Source organism: Erinaceus europaeus, chromosome 3 (assembly GCF_950295315.1).
Source record: "Erinaceus europaeus chromosome 3, mEriEur2.1, whole genome shotgun sequence".
Taxonomy (NCBI): Eukaryota; Metazoa; Chordata; class Mammalia; order Eulipotyphla; family Erinaceidae; genus Erinaceus; species Erinaceus europaeus.
In genome coordinates this window covers 173,114,059-173,128,774 of record NC_080164.1, presented here as the reverse complement: position 1 = coordinate 173,128,774, position 14,716 = coordinate 173,114,059, and the positions used below count along the sequence as shown (strand labels likewise).

The 14,716-nt window shown below is 40.5% G+C and overlaps 1 long non-coding RNA gene across 1 annotated transcript in view; it reads right to left on the bottom strand.

The window, feature by feature from the left end:
• The window catches only part of LOC132537726 (uncharacterized), a 215,740-nt gene extending 201,669 nt beyond the window's left edge, over positions 1–14,071 (bottom strand). The window contains exon 1 of the long non-coding RNA XR_009549182.1: positions 13,980–14,071. This is a non-coding gene — a long non-coding RNA (uncharacterized LOC132537726). The remainder of the gene's footprint in view (positions 1–13,979) is intronic.
• Positions 14,072–14,716: the final 645 nt, after the last annotated feature.

The window sequence follows — 14,716 nt, the reverse complement described above, 5'->3', positions numbered from 1 at the left end:
TCTACCACTGAACCACCAATGCCCTGGAGGGAGGGTGGTGCTTTATGTAAATGTAAAAGTGATTTATGTAAATAGACCGCAGCTTTGAGTGGGATCAAACCAATCCCATACAGGCATACCGGTGGTGCTTAGTTAAGTAGAAGCCAGGGGGAGCCGGCATACTACCCAACACAGGTCATCTCAATATACATCAAAGACTGTATTAATGAACTTTTTTAACCTTTAGCTTTTGGGGTTCAGTTAATAGCAGGCACCAATTAATGATCAACAGTAAAAAGAAGGGTGTCATTGGTGTATTGATTCTTCAAGTCTCTCTCAGGTCACATATTGACATCAGAGTTCAGTTAGACGAAGAAATGAAAGTATGAAAACCATTCAGAAATCAGGTTGGTATAGTAAAAAAAAGGTTTTCCTTTTTCTAAGGCATATGTACTTTTATATAAACCAATTAATACAATCTAGTATCTCAAGGAAAACAAATGACCTATTCAAAATGCTTTACCTGGAGTTTAATGACCTATTTACAAAGATGCAAATGAAAATAACAAAACTATTTAGCTGTGAGGATATGTCTATATTTAAACAATGAGAAGCCATTACTGTCCCTTAAGGGGGGGGGGGGATTATGTAATCAGCACTCAGGGAAAACAATATTCCAGGCTCATTCTCAATATACATCAAAAACTATATCAATAAACTCGTTCAACCTTTAGCTTTTGGGATTCAGTTCATAGCAGGCACCAATCAATGACCAATAGTCAAAAAGGGTGTCATTGATGTACTAATTTTTCCAAATCTCTGATCCCATGAAACAGAGGACAAAGCATTAGAAAATGTCACTGCTAGAATACAAGACATAACCGGAGATGAGGCAGCAGGTAAGAGAGTGAAGATTAAATATCTCACTCTCTGCTACCTTTCCATTCAATGTTAGGCCTTGTCAAATACAACTACAATTCAATAGTGTGAATAGCAAATGATGAAGCCTATAGAAGTCAGAATGTTAGGGTAGGGAGTAACACAGCCCAAAAGAGAGCTCACAGATCAGCCTAATGGAGAGCTCTGGTAGGTGGGTAGGATGAGGAAAGAAAGTGGAGTGAGAGAGATAGCAAACATAATGACCAACACACCAAGTTAATAGTTTCAAATGATTTTTGTTAATGTACAAAATTGAAAACAAAAGACTTGAGTGGAGTACATGAAGGAAATGAATAATTCTTCAAAAATATGTTTTGGATCAAAATCCTAGTTAAAAGTAACAGCATTTCAAATGGCCTTGGCTTCAACATATTTAGAACAGTTCCACAGAGCTGGCTTGAATCCTGTAGCTTTGACTTTTGTTGCCTTGATCTTGTAGTACATGTTATCTTTTAAGCTTCCAAATTATGAATACTACTGTGGATTTCTTTGTATAGCTACAATGATGTCTTTGAAAAAGGTAATCACTATAAATAGCCTCATTTCAGCTAAAATTTGTATTACAGATTCTTTATGTAAGAATAATAAATCAACTCAAACAGCTGTCTCAGTATTATTGAGATTGGTACCATGTAGCCAACTGGGGGAAAAAAAAAATCTTGCAATTCTCCTAAAGCATCTCTTTGAATTGTGCAAAATTTCTCTTGCAGCTAATTAATTTAGAGCACATTACTAAAATGAATCAATGAAAATGAAAGACTGAACAAAAGCAGAAGTACAGATGCTAGTAGAGATTCTTTGTTACTAAGCTTTATACTCTGCTCCAGAGAAGTAGAAAATAGTAATATGATATTCCTTTAAGGGCTTCTCTATCTAGTCAAATACATACTAGCAGTAGGATGAGTTGGCATGCACTCCATTTCATCACTCTAGATAAATAACCATAATTGATTTGGGGTATGGATATTTGTCACTAGTTAAAAGTTAGAGAGAGACAGAAGTGAGTCAGCATTATGTGCACCATCATATCCAATGCTTGCTTATTTCACTCTTTTGTACTTGGCACAGGCTGCTTATGTCTCAGATTAATGTATTTATGTCTCATATCCACCTCATATCCACTCCCTGCCTGACAAGGTCAAAGAAGGAATTTTGAGGAATGTTCAAGAAATCTGTGTCAGAATGAAAGACTAGTCTGCTTTTAAAATTGCATCCACCAGACTGCCATTCCTCAGACTGCAGCCACATGGCTGTTGGACCTTAAAGCCAGCCCCCTGCTCTGCTTACATAGTCATTGTTTTGCCTGAAAGATCCCCACCATGTTATCTCCTCAGGGTACTTCTAATTCAGTTAAAACCATTACAACAGTTGCTATGGACACTTTCACCTTCCCAGCATGCCTTTTGCTACTTTCCACCCCCTTCCCTAGCCATTTCCGTTTCCAACTTGCCACTTCCGGTTTTTTACCCTGTAAAACCTGCTGCTATTCCAATTTCGCCCCCTTTTCTCTTCCGCATCCTGACCTGGAGAAGACCTGGAGAAGGGCTGGTGGGTATAGTGGGAGGTCTCTTCTCTCTCCCCCGTGATGCAACCTGACACATGGCTACTTTTTAAGTTGTCTTTCTTACCTTAGTGCATCATGCAGTTCAAATTCATCTGATTGTATGCACAGAATTCTCGTCTTGCTATGTGCACATGCCACATGGGGCACCACATGCGAGGTGTGCTGTCACTTGAAGGAATCTTTAGTGCTGTGCTGTTTCTCTCTAAAGGAAAAAGCAGCCCACTGGGTGACGAAATGGCACTTGTGTGAGGCTGCTGAGGTATCAAAAAAAAAAAAAAAGAGAGAGAGGCTAAAGGAATAAGGGGGCAGGCCATAGTGCACCTGGTTGAGCACACACATTACCAAGCACAATGACCTGGGTTCAAGCCCCTGCTCCCCATCTGTAGGGAGAACACTTCACAAGCAGTGAAGCAGATATGCAGATGTCTCTATCGCTTCCTCCTCTCTCAATTTCTGTCTGTCCTATCAATAAAAAAAAAACTTAAAGAAATAATAAAATAGGGGCCAGTTGGTGGCACAGCTGGTTGAGTGCACGTTACAACGCACAAGGACCTGGGTTCAAGCCCCCATTCCCCACCTGCAGGGGGAATGCTTTGCAAGCGGTGAAGCAGGACTGAGTAAAAGGAACCTCTTCAACTTGATAAAGGTTATGTACAAGATTGTTACATTAAAATCATAGTTCAATGGTGACTAACTTGAAGCCTTCCCATTAAGATCAAAACCAGCAATGTCTTCTCTCACCATTCATTTTTTCATCATCATATTGGAAGGACTATCTAAAGCAGAAAGACAAGAAAAAAAATTTAAAACACACAGATTATGGGAAGAAAAAAAAGGTTTACAAATGACATGATCACCTTTGTAGAAATTGTGAAAAAAAAAAATTACCAAAATCCTGGAATAAACAACTATGGTAAGGTTGAAAGTTAAAAGACAAATATGTAAAAGTTAATTTCTGGGTGAGGGAGATGGCATAATGGTTCTGTGAAAGATTTTTTTCCCTGAGGCTCTTAAAGTCCCAGGTTCAATCCTCTACATCACTGTAAGTCAGAGCCTCGCAGTAATATGGCAAAATTAAATAACGTATCACAGCACAACATAACAAATCTCTTTGCTATATTCCAGCAATGAACAAGTAGAATTTGAAATTAAAAGCTCTGTACATTTTATGTTAATACTCCACCAAAATCAAATTGTTTTATATATATGTAAATTTGTACGTTACATGATTAAAATGATAAAATTTCCTTTTTAACGCATGTATGATGTCACTGCTCCTACACCAGCTTTTCCATTCATTCAGAGACAAAGAGATAGAGAGATTAGGAGAGATATCACAGTATCATAGTTTCTTTTACTACCATGGTGTTGGTCTGCTTTTAAATTCTGCTTCTAAGACCCCTTCTGTTGCATTGCTTGACTCTGTGGTCTATTTACATAATCACTGTTTTGCCCGCATTGGTTTAATCCCCACTGGTTCAGGCTCTTTTTCCACTCCACCCCCTCTCCTAGTCACACCCTGTTTTCCACCTTTTAATCCCCACTGGTTCGTGCACTTTTTCCTTCTCCCCACCCCCTATCTTAAGTACTTCCTCTTCCTGACACTTCCACCTCAGGAGATATAAAGGACAGGATTTTCTAATTAATAGAGATTAGATTGTTGAACTGCATCCCCGCTCATCAATAAAGACTGAACTGGGTCTGAGCTCAGCCATGAGTCCCTGGTCGTCTCTCTCCCGCCCGCGAAGCTAGCCCGGCACCATGGCATGTCCACAAGGTGCTGCAGCTCAAACCTGGACATCCCTCACAGTGAGGCACACACCCAGTAGTCACCCTTGATGCCTAAACATCAATATTCTAATCAACAAAATCAAACTAAAGAGCCTGCACCCTTCACAAAAATAAACTAAAGAAAGAAAAAAATCAAACCCCTAGATGTAAATATCTGAGACTACAAACACCATTAAATCCTTAAAAGCCAGCTAGAGAGAAAACCTAGCTAACCTTGGGCATGACAATGACTGACCAGGCAAAGTGAAAGAAACAATGGCTGAATCAGACTCCATTAGAATGTAAAGTCTCCCGAGTCCAGGGGTAGCGCAGCGGGTTAAGAGCACATGGGGCAAAGCGCAAGGACCAGCGTAAGGATCCCAGTTCGAGCCCCCAGCTCCCCACCTGCAGGGAAGTCGCTTCATAGGCAGTGAAGCAGGTCTGCAGGTGTTTGTCTTTCTCTCCCCCTCTCTGTCTTCCTCTCCTCTCTCCATTTCTCTCTGTCCTATGCAACAACAACGACAACAATAATAACTTACATCAATGAAAAAACAACTAGGGCAACAAAAGGAAATAAATATTTATTTTTTTAAAAAGAATGTAAAGTCTCTGCTCTGTGCAAGATGATGTCCGAAGAATGTAAAGAGCGGCCACAGAAGAAAGTATTAGCAGAAGATACTGATAAAGGACTATTGTCAAAACAAGCTACAAAGATCTCTTAAAATTCAACAAGAGAATAATCTGATCTTAGGGCAAAAAGGCTTAACCTGCATTTCATAAAAGAAAAAAAAAAAAAGGCGGGGTGGGGGAAGATATATAGAAGGCAAATAAGCATATAAAACCATGGCCGAAATCATACGTCATCATATGATTCAATGGCTACGAGATTCTACTACAAAGCTACCGAATGGTCAGAATCTGGAATATTGACAACACCCTGTGCTGACAGGTAGGAGGAGCAGTGAGACACAGCTGATGTGTGTGATGCATTGCTGCTGAGAAAGCCAAAGGGCACAGCCATTTGTGAAGACAGTTACGTAGTTTCACAGAAAACTAAGTGGGTTTTATCCTACAATCCAGTAATCTCCCTCCTGGGTTCTTGTCCAGAGGAATTCAGAACATGTCCACACAAAAACCTGCTCACAGATGCCTGTAGCGTTTTTACTCATAATTGTCACAACTTGGAAACAACCATGATGCATGCCCCCTCTCAGTAGGTGAACGGATAATTAAACTGTGATACATCCGGACAATGGAATATTTGGAATACTATTATGAGCTAGCTGCAGTGTTTGGTGTTGGCCAGAGTCACTCAGGAACCTCGAAGTTCAGCTCAACCCTCAGCCCTTCTCTGTCTGTGCTCTCTCCATGTATTTTCTTTTATCTTTCAGGACTTTTTCTCATGACTTTTCTCAGACAGGTGAGTCTGGACTTTTTCCAGCATAGCAGCCAGGTTCTTTTTTTTTTTTCTGCCCCCCAGGGTTACTGCCAGGGCTCAGTGCCTGCACCACGAATCCACTGCTCCTGGAGACCATTTTTTCCCCTTTTGTTGCCTTTGTTCCATCATTGTTGTGGTCATTATTATTGTTGCTGTTGTTGTTGCTGCTGTCATTGGATAGTACAGAGAGAAATGGAGAGAGGAGGGGAAGGCAGAGGGGGAGAGAAACACAGACACCTGCAGACCTGTTTCACCGCCTGTGGAGCGACTCCCCTGCAGGTGGGGAAGTGGGGGCTGGAACGGGGATCCTTACACTGAGCCTTGTGCTTCGCGCCACATGCACCTAACCCGCTGCGCTACTGCCAAATGAGAAAAAAAAAATGTTTCAAGGCCAGGTGGTGGCTCACCTGGTTAAGTGCTCACATTACAATGCACAAGGACTCAGGTTCGAGCCCCTGGTCCCCACCTGCAGGGGGAAAAGCTCCACAGGTGCTGAAGCAGGGTTGCAGGTGTCTGTCTTTCTCCCTCTCTATCTCCCCCACCCCTTTCAATTTCTCTCTGTCTCTATCCAATAATAAATAAATAAATAAATGTTTCAAGTAATTGTCAGAGAAATACAAATAAAGACAATGAGACACCACTTTACCTACCCCTGTGAGCATGTCATACATCAGAAAAGGTAGCAGCAACAAATGCTGGAGAGAGTGTGGGGACAAAGGAACCCTCCTGCACTGCTGGTGGGAATGTAAATTGGTACAACCCCTGTGGAGAGCAGATCTGAAGAACTCTCAGAAGGCTAGAAGTGGATCTGCCCTATGACTCTGCAATTCCTCTCCTGGATATATCCTAAGGAACCCAACACACCCAACCAAAAATATGTATATACCTATGTTCATAGCAGCACAATGTGTAATAGCTTAAACCTGGAAGTAACCCTAGTGTCCAACAACAGATGAGTGGCTGAGCAAGTTGCGGTATATATACAATAATGGAACACTACTCAGCTATTAATAATAATGAATTCACCTTTTTCACCTCATCTTGGATGGAACTTGAAAGAATCATGTTAAGTGAGATAAACCAGAAATAGTAGGGTGAATATGGGATAATCTTACTCGTGGGCAAAAGTTGAGACATTAGACCAGAAGGGGAAACTGAGCACAACTTATACTGTCTTTGGTGTACTGCGCCAAAGTAAAGGGCTACAGGGTGTGAAGCAGGGACTGGCAGTAGGCATCCAGGTCCTAGGACAATATAGTGGAAGAGGGCCTAGGGGCCAGTGAGAATGCCTCACCTCGCAGAAAACTGAGAAATTTTATACATGTATCAACAACCGTATTTACTGTTTACTGTAAACCATGAATCCCTCACACATAATAAAAATTTTTTAAAAGAAAAGAAGAAAAAGAAAGGAAGAAAGGAAAGAAAGATTGATTTCCAAAGTAAAGGATTGTTTGGATTTCTCAACTTGACTTAAGATTGAAATGGCAAACAGAAATTTGGTCATTTGGCAAGGAAGCTAAGGAGCAAATAGTAAAATGATGCTTTTAATAACCAGATGTAAAATCTTACTAAAGAGGTTATGTCATTATACCAAATTCCCTTATGGAAACGGTCATGTTTAATGTGATCAACTATCATCAAAGTTTTCACCAGGCCCAGATGATTTTTTTTTTTGACTGCTGTTGCTTCCAAGTTGTCAAATATAATGTGACTATGAGATCCCTTAGCCAGCAAAGGATCTGGTTTAGAAAAGAAACTGGGAATCAAATGAATACATTTCAAGAATAATTCATAGTATTCCAGTAAATAATCCAGTGAGTCACCATATTGCCACACTGAATAGTGTCTATTCACTTAATAAAAGTGTGTATACTTTACTTATATTCACATGACAGTGAACTATGGAGTCCTAGAAACATCAGACCATACTGCTTTTTAATATGACATTGGCATCAAAAGTAACCAGGAAACTAAATAAATGCAAGTGCGGTCTGCTAAAACTAGACAAGCTATCCATCTAATCTGAGTTCAGATGAATAATTAAGATTGATAGGTATGTTATCATCACATTATTTGGTAATTGGGTTAACTTTGAAAAGTCCTTTTGTTATGGTTTGCTGTACAGTCTCCAGTATCTTGTATATAGCTGTGCTATTGGATGCTTCTAATCTACTTGGTCTAGGCTTTTGAGAGAGTCCGCATATCAAATACATAGCCTATATATTAAAAAGATTCAGTTTGTCTTTTGAGAAACTTTGAGACATACAATCAATTTCCCCCCTCTCATATTAATTAACTACTGATTTATATGTCTACATTTTGCTAGGAGTGTACATAAACACCATTCCCACCACCAAAGGACTGTGACCCATCCCTCCCGCCCACTCCCACCCCCCACTGGCCCAGGAAACTGCATATCTACCCCTCACCACTGGGTTTTTACTTTGGTGCCCTACTTACAATTTGATCAGGTCCTGCTTTTAGTTAACTGTCGATAGTCTTTTTGAACCCTAAGACAGCAGGAACCTCACATCTCCACTATAGAGCCCCTACTTCCCCCAGTCCTGGAACCCTTGGATAGGGCCCACTTTCCCGTATGCATCTCCCAATCCAAACCAAATAATATTGCATCCGCCGATCACAACCTAACCAACGCAACGATTGCCACCTCAACATGCTTCACCTCAGACTGTATCCAGAGACTTCACGTGTGGAATGACAACCCTTCAGCTTCATTACTCGGGTGAGACCTTTCCTTTTATAGTACACTCTAATTTCATCTCAGGTAGTTCACTTTCTAACAAAGTCCCATAACCTAAATATACACCAGTTTCTGTGAGAGAGAGCTTATGTGCACACGTATCCATAAAATACTGCAAAATATATACCTGAAAGCAGAAGTACACTAGAGTTTGCAGTGAGTATCCCCCTAACACTTCCTCTCCACTATTCCAAGCTTGGGATCCATGATTGCTCAACAAATTGTTTGGCTTCATATGTTAACTCTCTTTTCAATCACCAGGTTCCAGATGCCACCAGGATGCTGGCTAGGCTTCCCTGGATTGAAGACCCCACCAATGTGTCCTGGAGCTCAGCTTCCCCAGAGACCCACTCTACTAGGGAAAGAGAGAGGCAGACTGGGAGTATGGACCGACCAGTCAACACCCATGTTCAGCGGGGAAGCAATTACAGAAGCCAGACCTTCTACCTTCTGCAACCCACAATGACCCTGGGTCCATGCTCCCAGAGGGATAGAGAATGGGAAAGCTATCAGGGGAGGGGATGGGATATGGAGATTGGGTGGTGGGAATTGTGTGGAGTTGTACCCCTCCTACCTTATGTTTTTGTTCATTAATCCTTTCTTAATAAAAAATTTTTTTAAAAAAAGGAGAATTGAAAAAAAAAAGATTGATAGGTATGGTAGAGTCATGAAAAGAGAACATTTAAAGTGCCTTAATTTTATTAAAACATCTTGCTTTGTTGTATTCTGTTGTATGTCATATATTATAGCTAAGTGATGAGAGGAATCTGGTTTGGAAATTTTGTATTTGGCTTTTGTAGAACTGCTTGGCATAAATGTTTGTTCACTATCAATATGGAAACAGTAAAGATAACTATATTGCACAGGAGATAATGCTAAAATCTTCTATCAGTGATCTATAACCTAGAGCATTTTTTCTGAACAAAATCAGAATCTAAGAGGTTTCACTCATGACCATAATAAAAACTAAAAAAGATATAGGAATAGTTCAGATTAGAAAACGACTTCAATTAAATGAAAAATAAACAGAGAAGTGACATGAAGAATAAAGAGTAATGTATCTAAATGAATGTAAGGTAACCTTTTCTTTGAATGTCTGTTCTATTTGTTCTGTGAAAGATGTATTCTATTCCTTTATTATGGACTGTGTTACAGTAAATCAAGGACTTTTCACGCACATAAGTTCTTAGTCTTTTAAGAGTATTTTAAGAGTATTTAAGAGATTCTTGTTGTAGAAATCTTTTTATTATTTGTTTCTATTTTGTAGTATTTTTAAGTCGGTAACAGTAGTTATGTTCAGTAAACAGCTATCAGTAAAAGATGATCTTAAGGTCATTTGATAAGAAAATGCAAAATAAATGACTGATATTATAATACCAAGGCATTATGTGTAACTTAATTTCAATTTCAGCTGCTTCTGAACGTGGAGATTGAAGCAAATCAGTCTGTAGTTTCGAAAACATAGTCTGCTTGATAAGATCCTCCCGATTTCCCCAAGTGGAAGGTGAATTTTCCTGAAATAATTCCTTTCCTTTTGCAATAATCTTGCGCCACCCTCTTTCTTATAAAAAAGAAAATTCCATTCTGTACTTTTTTCTTTTTTTTTTCCATTCTGTACTTCTAACAACACTTTGCAGTTCACTAGATGTAATGCTGCCTGATTCATGAATCATTTAATCAAATCAATTAGATCTTCATAACTAACTCATTTGGATCTTTGTTATTTAATAATACAACTCCCGAAACAGGTAAGACTTTTTAAATTACAGTACTAGGTATGATTCATTGCTACACACAATAAGCCCAGTGAAATGGATAATTTTCCTAGAAAATTGAAATGACCAAAATCGACTTAAGAAAAAAAAAAAGGAACTCTGAATACATCAATAACCATGTAATAAATTGAAATGCTCATAAAAAGAGCTATTCTCTGGAAAAGACATGCAGCTTAGAAGGTTTTAGCAAGAAATTCTTCCAAGTCTTGAAAAAGAACTGGGTGTTTGTTTGTTGTTTTTGTGCTGTGTAAAGTGTTACAGAATGTGGAATAAATGCCAGGGTCACAATCGTGTTATCAAATTACATTGCTTCTCTGTGTATCCATTCCTGGCCCTGGTCAGCCCCCAGAGCTGTTATGACGTGGAATTCATTGCCTCAAGAATATGAAAATGATTCTCTTTTACAAATTCTCCCTTGAAATTACCTCTTGGTAATCAGCTTTTACTAAAGAAAAGAAGACACCCCTTAAGCTGTTAAGAAAGGAGAGCTTTATAATTCCCTAAAACATATATGCCCCACACTCACATCTGGCATGGTCAGAGAAGCTGTAAAACCTCAGAGAAAATGACAGCTTTGGGAGCTGTGACCCAACAATGAGTGACTTGGGAGTAACTGAGCAGCAGGAGATGAAGGATAACAGCAAGTGTCCTCCAATGCTTAGCTACTCGGCAAAGACTCTAGAAACTTTATACCACCTCAGTAAATGGCGACTCAAAACTAACTGAGAGCAAGATTCCTGCCAGCCTAGGTTCGTACGTGCTATGCAGTTGAAAACTTGAATTCATTGAAAGGCAATAAGAAACACTGTTTCGGGAGTCGGGCAGTGGCGCAGCGGGTTAAGCGCACGTGGTGCAAAGTGCAAGGACCGGCATAAGGACCCTGGTTCGAGCCCCCAGCTCTCCACCTGCAGGGGAGTCACTTCACAGGCAGTGAAGCAGGTCTGCAGGTGTCTGCTTTCTCTCCCCCTCTCTGTCTTCCCCTCCTCTCTTCCTTTCTCTCTGTCCTATCCAACAACAACAACAACAATAACTACAACAATTAAAAAAAAACGAGGGCAACAAAAGGGAATAGATAAATAAGTTGTTTTTTTTTTTTTTTGTCTCCAGGGTTATTGCTGGGGTTCAGTGCCTGCATCATGAATCCACCGCTCCTGGAGGCCATTTTTTTCTCCTTTTGTTGCCCTTGTTGTTGTAGCCTTGTTGCGGTTCTTAATGTTGCTGATGTCGTTCGTTGTTGGATAGGACAGAGAGAAATGGAGAGACGAGGGGAAGACAGAGAGGGGGAGAGAAAGACAGACACCTGCAGACCTGCTTCACCGCCTGTGAAGCGACTCCCCTGCAGGTGGGGAGCCGCGGCTCGAACCCGGGTCCTTACGCCAGTCCTTGCGCTTTGCGCCACGTGCACCTAACCCGCTGGGCTACCGCCCGACCCCGATAAATAAATTTTTTAAATGCTATTTCTTTCACAACTGATTTTGTGCATCAACATCATGCCTATTACTTATAGTTTTTCATTCTAAATCCATTTCTGATTAAATTCCAGGGAATATTGCAAAAAATCAAGCAGGATTATTTCTGTGCCTACAAGCAAGGTTAAGCATCACAAAAATGTATTAATCTACATGGGCAAATTAACAATCATATTAAAGAAGGTATGATTACACCTAGGAAATAGCACAGCAGTATATGCAACAGACTTGCATGCCTGATACTCAGAGGTCCCAGGTTCAATCCCCGGCATCAACATAACCCACAGCAGAGCAGTACTGTTAAAAAAAAAAAAGTTATGATTTTATTTCTGGATGCTGAAGAGTAATTTGAAAATTTTAGCCTTTGAAAATATTAATGATTTGGGGCTGGTAAGAGAGTTCACCTTGGAAAGTTCTGCTTCCTGCTTTGTTATGCCTCCTGACCCAGGTCTGAGGCCCTGATATCCACAGTACTTAGAGTCTCTCTCTTTCTGTCTCTCCCTTTCTTTTTTTTTAAATATTTTTATTTATTTATTATTGGATAGAGACAAAGAAAATCTGAGAGGAGACAGAGAGGGAGCAAGACAGAGAGATGCTTGCAATCCTGCTTTACCTGCAATCCTGCTTTACCACTCATGAAGCTTTCTTCCTGCAGATGGGTACCAAGGCCTTGAAGCTGGGTCCTTGTTCACTGGAACATGTGTGCTTAACCAGGTGTACCACTGCCTGGTCCCCTATCTCTCCCTTTCTACCTGAAAAAGTTGGACCAGAGTAGTGATGAGCAAAAATAAATAAATAAATAAATAAATAAAATTAATGATTTAAAAAAATCACAAAGCTATGGTAATACTAGGTCACTTTCCACTGTTCCACTAAGCTCTGTCACATACTATCTGCTTTAGTTTTAGGACAGTCTTCTTGATACTTTTTATAAATTTTAACCTGAAAAGATTATGTAACTGGCGCAAGATCACACAGATTATTAACTGATTATGTAAGAATTCAGGTAATCTATTTGCTCAGTTACTGTGTAATAAATAATTACATGGTCTGAAAGATAATAAATGACAAAGTAGATAATAAATCTAACCTATCTGGCTCTCAGGTCTTTTTTATTTTCTTCATTCAAAGCTAGAAATGTGTCTCTCCTGCTGAATTATACTCGTACACTCCAGCCTAGCCTCCCAGTTGCTTTACCTGCTATCAGTATTGTGTTTACAGCCTATTACAAACTCCATGAATATGTTCTTCATGAATGAATGAGCATTTTGAGTTGACTCTGTAGGCAGGAGTGATATGAAAAAAAAAAGTAATAACTTTTATAGCACAGACACTAGCTAATCAGAACAGGCACCAGCTGGAAATATCCCTAGTACTATCATATCAGCATGTTCTGATACCTCTCAAACCAAAAGTGCTCAGCTTAGTCTCTAATTTCTCTTGTCCACATAAAAAAGGCCACTGGAGGGACGGAGTGTTGGCTCAGCTGCCAGACAGCACACCAAATATGAGGGGCGTGGGTTCAAGACCAGGATTTCCACCTGCAGAGGTGAAGCTTCAAGAGTGATGAAGGAGTGTGGCGGCGTGGCATACCTATCCCCCCCCAGCGTGTGTGGTGTCTCTCTCTACTTCTGCCAAAAACAGAAATAGGGAAAATAATGTCCACCAGAAAAATAATGCCCACCAGAAACAGTGCACCTACCCCAACAATAATCCTAGTAGCAAATAACGTAAAGATAAGTTAATAAAATAGTCATTGGCACCCCAGAACCCCAGAAGTCATACCATTAGCCAGCCTCTGCTGCACATAACCCAAACGCTTCCACACAACACACCTTCCTGAACACAGCAGATAGTTCAGGCCTAAAGCCTATGATTCAAATTGTTTCAAAGAAGTCTGGTTCCTGAGAATTTAACTTTTGCCTTGGGAAGGCTAGATAAAGGAATTCCCATCTCTTCCAACAGTCAGAAATGTTAGTGATTCTTCCAACTGTCCCAAACGTATTTTCCAAGATATTTTCTGGTGCTACACAGCAATGCCGTGTAAAGACGAAATAATAATAATAATAATAATTTGAAGACAGATAGAAAAGGGACAGAGCTAAGGGAGTCGCGGTTTCTAGTCCTGATTCTGTCTGCAATTGCATTCCCTGCTTGAGACTTTCAGACTTCCACCAGGCTGGGTTTATGTTAACACATATGACGTCTGTAATGTTATATTAATTACAGTAAATATTCATTATAGTAAGTAATATCTATTAACTATAGAAACTTTGCTTACCAAATTATGGCCACCCCAGGCACAACAGCCTAGTAGAGAAACCTGCCATTAGGCCAGAACGCCACAACAAAAGGCCGTGTTAGGGCAGGTGCTGGTGGGACACAGCCCCACGGCCCAGGAGTCCACGTGGCAGCAGGGCGAGACAAACAAAGATGGAGTCACCGCCAGACCACAGCCTATCACAGGCAGCCAAAGGTGCCTACGTAACATTGCCCTAGCTAGAACAACCAATCAGAACTGACCCTGACTGCGCATGCCCGAATATCAGGCGCACCAGGAGAAGGCCGGCAGGCAGTCGGGGGGTGGGGACGACCTGGGAAACCTAATGCGGCACGTGGACTTCCCAGCTGAGTCTAACTCTTCCCACCTGACTCTTCAGGGCCATTTTAAGGTGAACCATCACTGACTTTCATTCTTTAGCTCCCTCGCAAGCGCTTTTGCTCTCCTTCTGTTCACTAAACCTCAGTTCATTGCACGGACACAGTCTGTCTCCAGAAATTCTTGTTTGGAGACATGAATGAGAGGAGACAACGTTTGTCGGGTTCAGTTCCTGGGAACAGATTGAAGCCGGTGTCCGCTTGAGTCACCAGTAAACGTGTCATCTTAAAGAAAATGTTACCCTTCCTCATAGAGCTGAGTGAATGTACTTACACACAGCAGGACAATCAAGTAGAGAAACTAAGAGAAAAAAAAAAGAGAGAGAGAAAAGAAAAGAATCCTGTTATCAGGGAGGGAGA